Source organism: Palaemon carinicauda, unplaced genomic scaffold, assembly GCF_036898095.1.
Source record: "Palaemon carinicauda isolate YSFRI2023 unplaced genomic scaffold, ASM3689809v2 scaffold183, whole genome shotgun sequence".
NCBI lineage: Eukaryota > Metazoa > Arthropoda > Malacostraca > Decapoda > Palaemonidae > Palaemon > Palaemon carinicauda.
Genome location: NW_027169403.1, coordinates 194,429 through 204,428, shown reverse-complemented (window position 1 = coordinate 204,428; position 10,000 = coordinate 194,429). Strand labels below are relative to the sequence as shown.

The following is a 10,000-nucleotide window of genomic DNA, read 5'->3' as shown; positions in this document are numbered from 1 at the left end:
AACTTGGGTGATGTATATCCGCTCACGCGTAGGTACGCACACATGCTTCGTAATTACATTATTTTGTCCATATATGTGATTCTCTGTTATTAAATCGCATTGAAATCCTGTTATTATAATGGACTTACTCGACAGCCTTGGTAAATTACTTGATTACTCTTGTAATAACAGCATACAGTACAGCACTAGACACAAGTGATATTAACGAGATTAAATTATAGGAATCTGAGAAAGGTACTATAGTTACACAGTTCTGAAAGGCACTCCCGATTACCAGGTCTCCAAGTTCATACAGGCTTATTTCGAATCTATCCTTCATATCTAAATGGCTATAATATGCGATTCTTGAACAACTGATTAGTCATTTTGAAAGAATCAAAACATTACTAAATAACCAGTCGACCCCCTCATCACCACCAGTCGGCATATAGACAATTAATTCTACGGAGACAGTTACCTGCTGGAAATGCTGGAGGACAAATATGGCATCCTGATTTTACCTGATCGTGCTGCTTGTGACACAGTTGTGCAAGAACTGCTACTTGATGATTTTCACGATCCATTGGTATTGAATTGAAGCTTCTGGGTGTCTAAAAGTATTACTTGGTTGACAGAAATTACTGTGTACGAATTGCAAACTCTTGCTGATCATATGAACCTGTAAGCAGTGGGATACCCCAGGGAAATGTACTTTAATTATATTGTAGGCCTATCTTTATTATTGGTCCAACAATATTACTACAGAGACTTGGAGTAAAGTTCAAAACTATGAAATTTATGATACAGCTGAGAATTTAAAACACGTTCTTACCAATGTTAGGGAAGGAATGACAATTAAACAACTAAAACAGTGAAAATAAAGCAGAGTTTATGGCGATAGGAAAGAAAAACAATTCAAGAAAACTTGTTAACATCCAAATGAACATTAATGACACTTTGTTCCAATCAGGACCCATACAGTGAGTCACTGTATGGGTCCTGGTCCCAATATCTAGTGGAGTTCGTGACCCAGGTGTATGACTGGACTGTACTTTGTCTCCGAGCTCAAAATAAATAATGTAATAAGAATCACGGGATATCACCTTAAAAACATTGCTTTTGAAAGGAAATATATGGATGAATATTCTGTTAAGAAGCTTGTGATTAACTGTGTTATTACCAGGATCGACTTATGTAGCTCATATCTATTACAACCTACCCAAAGTGCAACTTGAGAAATTACAAAACATAATAAAACATGAGTAGCAAGATTGATAAAAGATGTCCAACCCTAAGAATGGATAACCCCTGTACCGATTTAAGTACTCTGATATTAAAGCTAGAATAGACGTTAAGATATGTGTGATGGCCCTCAGATTATCAGATCCGGACGGCCAAAATATTTAAGAGAATTGCTATGCATCGTGCAGCAAATAAAACTTGTCGACAGGGGAAGAGTTATGGATGGTTTCAAGTTATTGAAGCCATCATGCACCTCTACTGTAGGTTCTAGAACTTTTAAGTATGCGGCTCCAATATTGTACAGTACAGACATCCAAACTGATGTTATCAAGGCTTTCATATTCATGGAACCTTATGAAACCGTGGATTTGATCATATACAACATAAATCTTGTAGGTCTTGCATTGCTCAGGGTTTTTCCGTGAATGGCCGGAGCAGGAAAACGGCCCTTTAAGTAAAATAACTACACTAAGATGTGCATATATGTGCTTTGAATCTTTTGTTTGTGGATGTGAACAGCGACTGTCAGCATGGAATTTTAATTCGAGCAAGTAATACTTGATCTACGTTTCAGAAACCAAAACTGTTCAACTCTGAAATGTACAGTATGTCTTGGTAAACTCCATAATTTATTATTATTATTATTATTATTATTACTACTACTACTTGCTAAGCTACAACCCTAGTTGGAAAAGCAAGATGCTATAAGCCTAAGGGATCAAATAGCCCAGTGAGGAAAGGAAACAAACTACAGAAGTAACTTAACAATGAAAATTAAAAATTTCAAGAACAGTAACATTGAAATAAATTTTTCATATATAAACTATTAAAACTTCAAAATATAAGAGGAAGAGAAATAACATAGAATATTGTGCCCGAGTGTATCCTCAAGCAAGAGAACTCTACCCCAAGACAGTGAAAGACCATTGTACAGAGGCTATGGCACTGCCCAAGACTTAGAGAACAATGGTTTGATTTTGGAGTGTCCTTCTAGAACAGCTGCTTACCATAGCTAATGAATCTCTTCTACCCTTACCAAGAGGACCGTAGCCACTGACCAATTGCAGTAGCTAACCCCTTGAGCAAAGAAAAACTGTCAGGTGTATGAGGACAGAGAAGAATATGTAAAGAATAGGCTAGACTATTCGGTATATGTGTAGGCAAAGGGGAAATGAAATGTAACTAGAGAGAAGGGTCCAATGTAGTACTGTTTGGCCATTCAAAGGACCCATTGACACACTAGCGGTAATATCTCGACGGGTGGCTGGTGCCATGGTACTTCTTGGTAAAGTAAGTGGTCAATGTAATTGAAGGTGGATAAGCTTTCACGAAAACTGTTTGGTGTCCCCTGCGTCTTACATTCCATGTATTGGCTGTTATCAGCCAACATGTCTCCGGGAAGCAACGCCTTTTAGTAAATGTGGAGAGGACTTAGGACATTTTGTTAAGAGCTGTGAAAAATTAATTCATATAGGGCCTTGTAGCATTGGGGAAGCCTATGATAAAAACTTTAATTGCAACACCGAACATTATTACTGATTACCTTCTCCAAGACCAGATGCCTTGCTTTTATCTAGGCTCTAGAGAGTGATAGATATGCAAGCTATATTGCAGTTCTACGAATGTGAAAGTAAGTATTAATTACAAAGAACATCTGTGCAATATTTAAATGGTCACGCCCATTCCGATTATACTTCATTCTCGACCTATTAAAAACTAGAATTAAAGGCATGTTTTAATGTACACAGCAATAGCAAATATGAAGCCGAAATGCTTAAAAGACCTGTATTACGACTCCACCGAAAAGCATTACTATGCGAAGGAGCATGCACGAATATAGCTTAACGAACCACGCGGTACTTGGTGTGTTCACCAAGTTAGTAGTTACCTCATTAACAAAATGGACGTGAATACTGGAACATTCAAGAAATGGAAGGCAGGCATATTCTTAAACGTTATGACTTAAGATGAGTCTTCTGAAAGAAAGTTTCAACTGCAAAAAAAAAAAATAAATAAATAAATGTGACCCGCGCAGTAGGTGTTACAAAAATTTTCCTTGATCTATTAATTTGAGCCACAACATTTTCATTTTGTAGACAAGATTATTAAATCAGAATTGAAAAGAATGTAAGAAACTGCAAAAACCAAATAGGTACGTGATTGATAACTGTTATGAGAGAGAGAGAGAGAGAGAGAGAGAGAGAGAGAGAGAGAGAGATTGATAACTGTTATGAGAGAGAGAGAGAGAGAGAGAGAGAGAGAGAGAGAGAGAGAGAGAGACGCGTCAGCAATGATGAGTCATGTATAAGAAAAGTTAGTTTTTCGATAAATAAATAGAGGGCGTCGTAGCAATGAGAAACAAATTGGAACCGGGAATTCTATATATAATCTTTTAACATATTTATTTGGTCAGTTTATTATTCTCAGTGGTTGCTCAAGGACTGTGTTAGAAAGAGTGAAAATCAGGAGGTGGCGTTTTATGGAATAAATATTTAAGAAGGGAAAAGTTATAATTTTACCTCCTGTATATTAGTTAAAGAAACATATTTACCTTGTGACAGACGAGATAACAGCAAAGTGTGGTGAGATAGATTAAGGATACTTCACAACATTTAGGATTTGTCTTCCACATTATATGCTACAATGCTCTCATAGCATATTGTGTACAAAACGGCAATGTTTAGCATTGGTTTTTAAGATGTAATGTTTTAGCCTATGGTGTTACAGAAGAGTCCTTAGGATAAGCTGGATTGAGAAAAAGACTAACGTGAAAGTTCTACAAAAGATCAATATCGAAAAAAGATTACTTGACATTTTGGATGAAAGAAAACTAACTTTTATTGGACACCAGGTTCGGAAACACAATACTCTGGAAAGAACGCTACTAATTGGATCAGTCTATGGTACAAGAACGAGAGGAATACCTAAAACTAGATTGAGTGACAATATCATGGAGATGTGCGGGCTAACGATGGTGGAGTTGGAAAGGAAGGCTCAAGACCGGAATGAATGGAGAAGTTTTGTGCAGAGGGCTACGGCCGTTCGACTTGATGATGTTTTAGCTTTCAACGTGTTTCAGCCCATGATTCTGAATTGATTTTACTTTTTGTACAAATTTCAACTATCAAATGATTTCATGTATTATTGATAGAAAATTCGAAAGGTATTACGCAAATGAGTAACGGAAAGAGGGTCTGTCTGTTATGTAAACCAAAATTTAAAGAAAACGCTTATGTGGAAAGCGAAAATCATTTGAAAAGATCGGATTTCGGTTAATAATGACTCAAATGGAATCCCCCATCAATGACCCAATTGATTGTAATCATACTTCATTGGGGCGTTAATTTACATGGTGTTGGGGCAATTCATTAGTTCGTTTTCAAAGTAATTGTCGATTGAAGTACGCGGCTTTATATGTAAAAGGCTTCATTCAATGCCCACCTTTTTCCGGAATCGCTATAATCGGTGCCATAAAAAGACATCATATGTCTTTACAGTGTGACACCAGAACAACTTTATTAGCAGAAAGTCTAAAAAAGGAGTATAGTAATGAAAACACTTAAGGTAGATTGGTGATTGTAACAGACTGATGATATTAGTGATGAAAAACACTTGTGCAACAACAAAGAAAAATTATGAATTTGTAAGCGTATACTACATGTTGCTGATAGTGCTGTGATGTGATATATATATATATATATATATATATATATATATATATATATATATATATATATGTATATATATATATATATATATATATGTATGTATATATATGTATGTATATATATGTATGTATGTATGTATATATATGTATGTTTATATATGTATATATAAAATATATATATATATTTTATATGTGTATATATATATATACATATATACATACATACATATATATATACATATATATATACATACATACATATATATACATACATATATATATATACATACATACATATATATACATACATATATATACATACATATATATACATACATATATGTATATATATATATGTATGTATATATATGTATGTATGTATATATATATATATGTATGTATGTATATATATATATATACACATATAAAATATATATATATATTTTATATATACATATATAAACATAAATATATAAATAGATACAGATATATATTTTAATTATTGTTTCTCTACATATCTATAATTATATTCGGATTTTTACGCCTTCTGTTCATGCCGGTTTTATAATAGACGTCACCATTTTTTTTCTAATGAGAGTAATATATGAAAGATGTCTTTTTTTTCGTTCATGGTTGGTCTTGCTTGATTAGAATTTTGACATCAGATCTCCCGTTACGATCGTCTCGGAAGAGAAGTAAAGTTCTTGATATTTTTCAAAGAATAATTAACAGAGATTTAGAATATGTATGTAATACATACTTAGTGTAGCTCATGTATCCGTATAAATGTACTCGCATGTGTTGTTAATTTTCATTTTTGACACTCGTTTTCATTATTATTAAACTAGAATTAGAGTGCTGAATTCGGCTGCACTATTCGCCAAAAAAAATTGACCCCATGTTAAATCATTCTTTCTCAGTTAAAGACTTTATTACATTCCCATCAATTAATCGACTTGTGTAGGTCGCAGCCAAAGTGGAAGAGGGCATGATACTAGCAAACTCGCTCTAAAAGATTTTCTGAAAACCGGAAGGTGTGAACGAACTTGAGATTTTCTTTTTATCTTGGTTGACAGATTCTGACATGATCAATTCATTAATTCCAAGATTTTATTTTATTGTAATTTTCGACTTTGAAAATTAATTGTAGAATTCATAATATACAAAAGCTATTGATTAATGACATCGTAAAAGTGGTCCTATTAATTTTCTTAAGACGTGTTTGCAACTTTGGTTTTTAATTATTTCTATTACACAACTCATCTTCACATACCATCTTTACAGTGTTCATCTTAAAGTTCAGTCGTTATAGGGCGTAATTAATGTTCGTTAGTATTTTAGTTTGTAGATTCACATTTATTTGTAATTTTGCACTGTATTTTCAGTTGTTTATATTTAGAAACCACTTAAGAACATCCAAATATCTTGATCTTAGTTATTGGTTTTCCTTTTATTTCTAATTTATGTAACCAGTACCTAAACCAGTAGCGTCTCTAATATTATACATCTCTTTACAATTTTAACAAAGGAATAGTTAGTTCATACTTACATTAAAGTTAAAGAAAAAGTGCTGAATAATAACTGTATGGTAGAATGATATTCCCACGACCAACGAGTGTGAATGTTTCATTACACAGTTGATGGGTACTGTACTGTAAATACCAAGGCACGGTAATGAAATCCGAAGACTTGTTACTTCATAGTAGGACCCACTTAGACTCTTAAGCGAGTTCTGCCTCATAGCATTGAAGATTTAGACTGTAGGTAGGCTAAAAATGCTTGGATTTTAATTGTATAATGGTGCTATAAATTAACGCAACGGTTCTGTCTGATTTTGGTTTTCCTTTACCATGTTAAGTCGGTACTCGGTGGGGCATTTCCAAACTTGGTTACTAGAAAATATTTGTCTATGGAAATATTGAATGTTGTTTAATTTTATGGATTTAGGAAAATTACTAAACAATTTAATAAAAGTATCATATCTCGAATTTCATAAAGCGATAGCTGAACTTAATCAGCGCGGTAATACTTTTATTCACAAGTTAATAAACGGATTTTGACGTAGGAAAAATCTATTTTTTGGGTGAGATAGCCATGTCATCCTGATGGAAGTTCCTTCCGGCAGCTTCTTACTGTATAATATTTCTGCGAGTGATATTACAAGAGAATTGCCGTCAGGTACCACGGGGTTCAAACCTCCGGCAACGACTATCCGAAGATATCGTGTATAATCAGTGACATATCCGTAGATAACCATAGATATCTGAACCCCAAACAGGCTTAACTCAGTCTAGGAATCTAAGGAGGAGGATAGGTGAAGAGCTGTTACATATCCTTGTGTCCCCTCATACTACTGTTCGTCTCTGATAAACTTATTCCTTTAATCGCAGCTTACCTACGCGTTCGTATTTTGTCAAGTGCGCATGAATTGCTAAGGAGATCCTACATTGTAAAGCACTTATAGCGACTTATGATTACTTCTTAAACGGAAATACTTTGATGATAAAAATTCAGGAATTAATAAACGTAAGGATGATAGAGAAAACTGCAAATTAATATTTACCTATAATTGTTCAGAAAATGCAATACAGTATTTCGAGGACAGGCTGTTCATGACATATTGAATAAACTAGTTTGAGAAATTTATTCTTAATAATTAGATTAAATGCTGAACCTGGTCTAGCTGACCTTTTGTATGAGATCAAAGAACCCAAAGCTCCCAAGAGATTTATTTTAGAAAAATTGTAGTCCAATTTTTTAACATACAGCCCTTTGATACAGACGGATCTAATCTGTTCGGATCTTATGTCATCGTACCATTTGTCAAGCTTGTCTGCTAATTTGCTTTTTGGCGTACACATTGTTTACTAGGACTTATCTAAGATTTATCACCTCTAAATGGTAAAACAAATGTAATATATGGTTTTAGTTTGATCAATCCAAAAAAAAATCCCTGCGGCGTATTTGAGCAATTTATAAGTATACAAAAGTTTAGATATGCACTCTATGTTCTAAAATAAATCTGTTAATATAGTGAATAAGCTTAAACTCACTTGCAAATAGTACAGAAGAACATTTGGGTTAGCTCTGTAGGAGTTGAGTTCGACTCATAGGGCTGGATAATCTTTCCCTTTTAATAATAATAAAGAAGAACATTTGAACATTTACCTTGGACAAAAGGCAGATTGCTCAAGACCTTCTTTAAACTGTTACAAATTTGATTCAAGGAAATATAAAGAGGTGTCATATTTGCCATGGAAAATCTTTTATAAACACAAGCTTGGTATTATACGCCATGGAACCATGTTTGACTTTTCCATTGGTAGGCGGCAAAAAATAAGTTTTATATATTAAGTACGTATTTTGTATAAATGAAGGGGTGTAACCTTATAATCATTTTCATCCCAGATTTGTGAATATTTACTAAGAATTTGAAATTTCAATTGCCACCAATGTTATAATGATAACTAAAATCAATAGTGAGTGTGCTCTGCAAAATTGACATTGGAAAAACGTGTATTGGCTCAGATTCTAAGTTCAATATGGTTTTACGAATTACAAGAAAAAAAAATGGTGAAATTTTCATTTGTTATATGATTATGTAACGTTCATATTCTGATCTCTGTTAATCCCCGACGTGACCATTGTATATGAGAGAGAGAGAGAGAGAGAGAGAGAGAGAGAGAGAGAGAGAGAGAGAGAGAGAGAGAGAGAGAGAGAGAGAAATGCTACGTAACACTGATGTATTAATTTATCGACACCTGATTAAGGGAACGAAAATTCTGAACTGTTAATATACGTTGGTGTCCTGGTTAACAATTATTCCATAAATGAATTATGGCTTTTGTGTAATAATCCCTTTGATCTGAAATACATAATTCTTTTGCCCACCCTCTGATTATCATCATTTTGAGATCAAAGTGCAAGCTAATGCGTGCCTGAATGTCAGCTCTCTTATTTTGCAACTGCCTCTGACCTCTGCATTAATTCTGATCGGAAAGTTATTCTTTTTAATTTGAAGAAAAATTCCAAAGCAAAGGCTTGTGCTGATGGTGGGGTTTTGAATTAGCCGGTTTTGAAGTGACTCATAATTACCAAAATTTGTATCATATTCAATTACCTTAGTTGATGGATACGGTTAGTCTTGATCATAGTTCTAGCAAGAATATAGTTTGATAAACTATATTCTAATGAAAACTTAGTAGTAGTAGTAGTAGTAGAAGCAGTAGTATTAATAGTAGTAGTTGTAGTAGTAGCTTTGCTGGATTGACGTTAAACTTACTGTAGAACTACTTATGAATTAATTGTTAAATTACCACCTTAATTATATTCTGTTATTTGTTTTTGATTCAGTGATACCTAAAAGAAGATTAACCTTTCATTTACCTCTTTTATTCCTTTATTGAGTAACCTGAAAAGGATAAACACAATGACAGGGAAACTTTATTAACAATACCAAGTTCTGTTATCATTAATAATTAGTCTTACCGAAAATTTCACGTGATCCAATTTGAATTTAACACAGCTCCGGTTGTAAAGTTCGTGGATGATACGCAAATCATATTAACAGCGTATTACTTTCATCGAGTATGTTCATGCAAGGTAACTTTGAAAGTGAATGAAGGGCATTTTGAATAATAATTAAACGAGCATTGCATATCTTCCTATTTACCACAAAAGAGTTTGATCTGTTGCTAAAAGAAGTCATCTGCTCTAGTGGCAAGAATTTTTTTTTTTTTCAGCTACAGAAGGGAACGCCATGTCCATTGACTACTGCTTGTTTGTTTGTTGTAGCCGCAATTAAAATACTATTGATCTAAAGACCTTGTTTGCCTCTTATTGCTGTGGCCGCAAGCATAAGTAATCTCTTTTGCTTTCAGTTTATTGAATCCAGTATACTAATCTTTTCCTCCTGTTTATACTTACAACTAGACCCAATTTTACTAATATATTAAGTTTAAGGGAAAGCTAATGTTTCAAGGCAAATAATGTGATGGATTTAATACTTTACTATATCAACTGTTTATAATTGTGTGTACGAACACGCGTATTCATATACATATGTGTCTGTTTAAATATATATATATATATATATATATATATATATATATA

The 10,000-nt window shown here is 33.5% G+C and overlaps 1 protein-coding gene across 5 annotated transcripts in view; it reads left to right on the top strand.

The window, feature by feature from the left end:
- Nucleotides 1–10,000, top strand: part of LOC137635838 (protein lin-10-like) — a 153,451-nt gene that overhangs the window by 20,957 nt on the left and 122,494 nt on the right. The window lies entirely within an intron of this gene.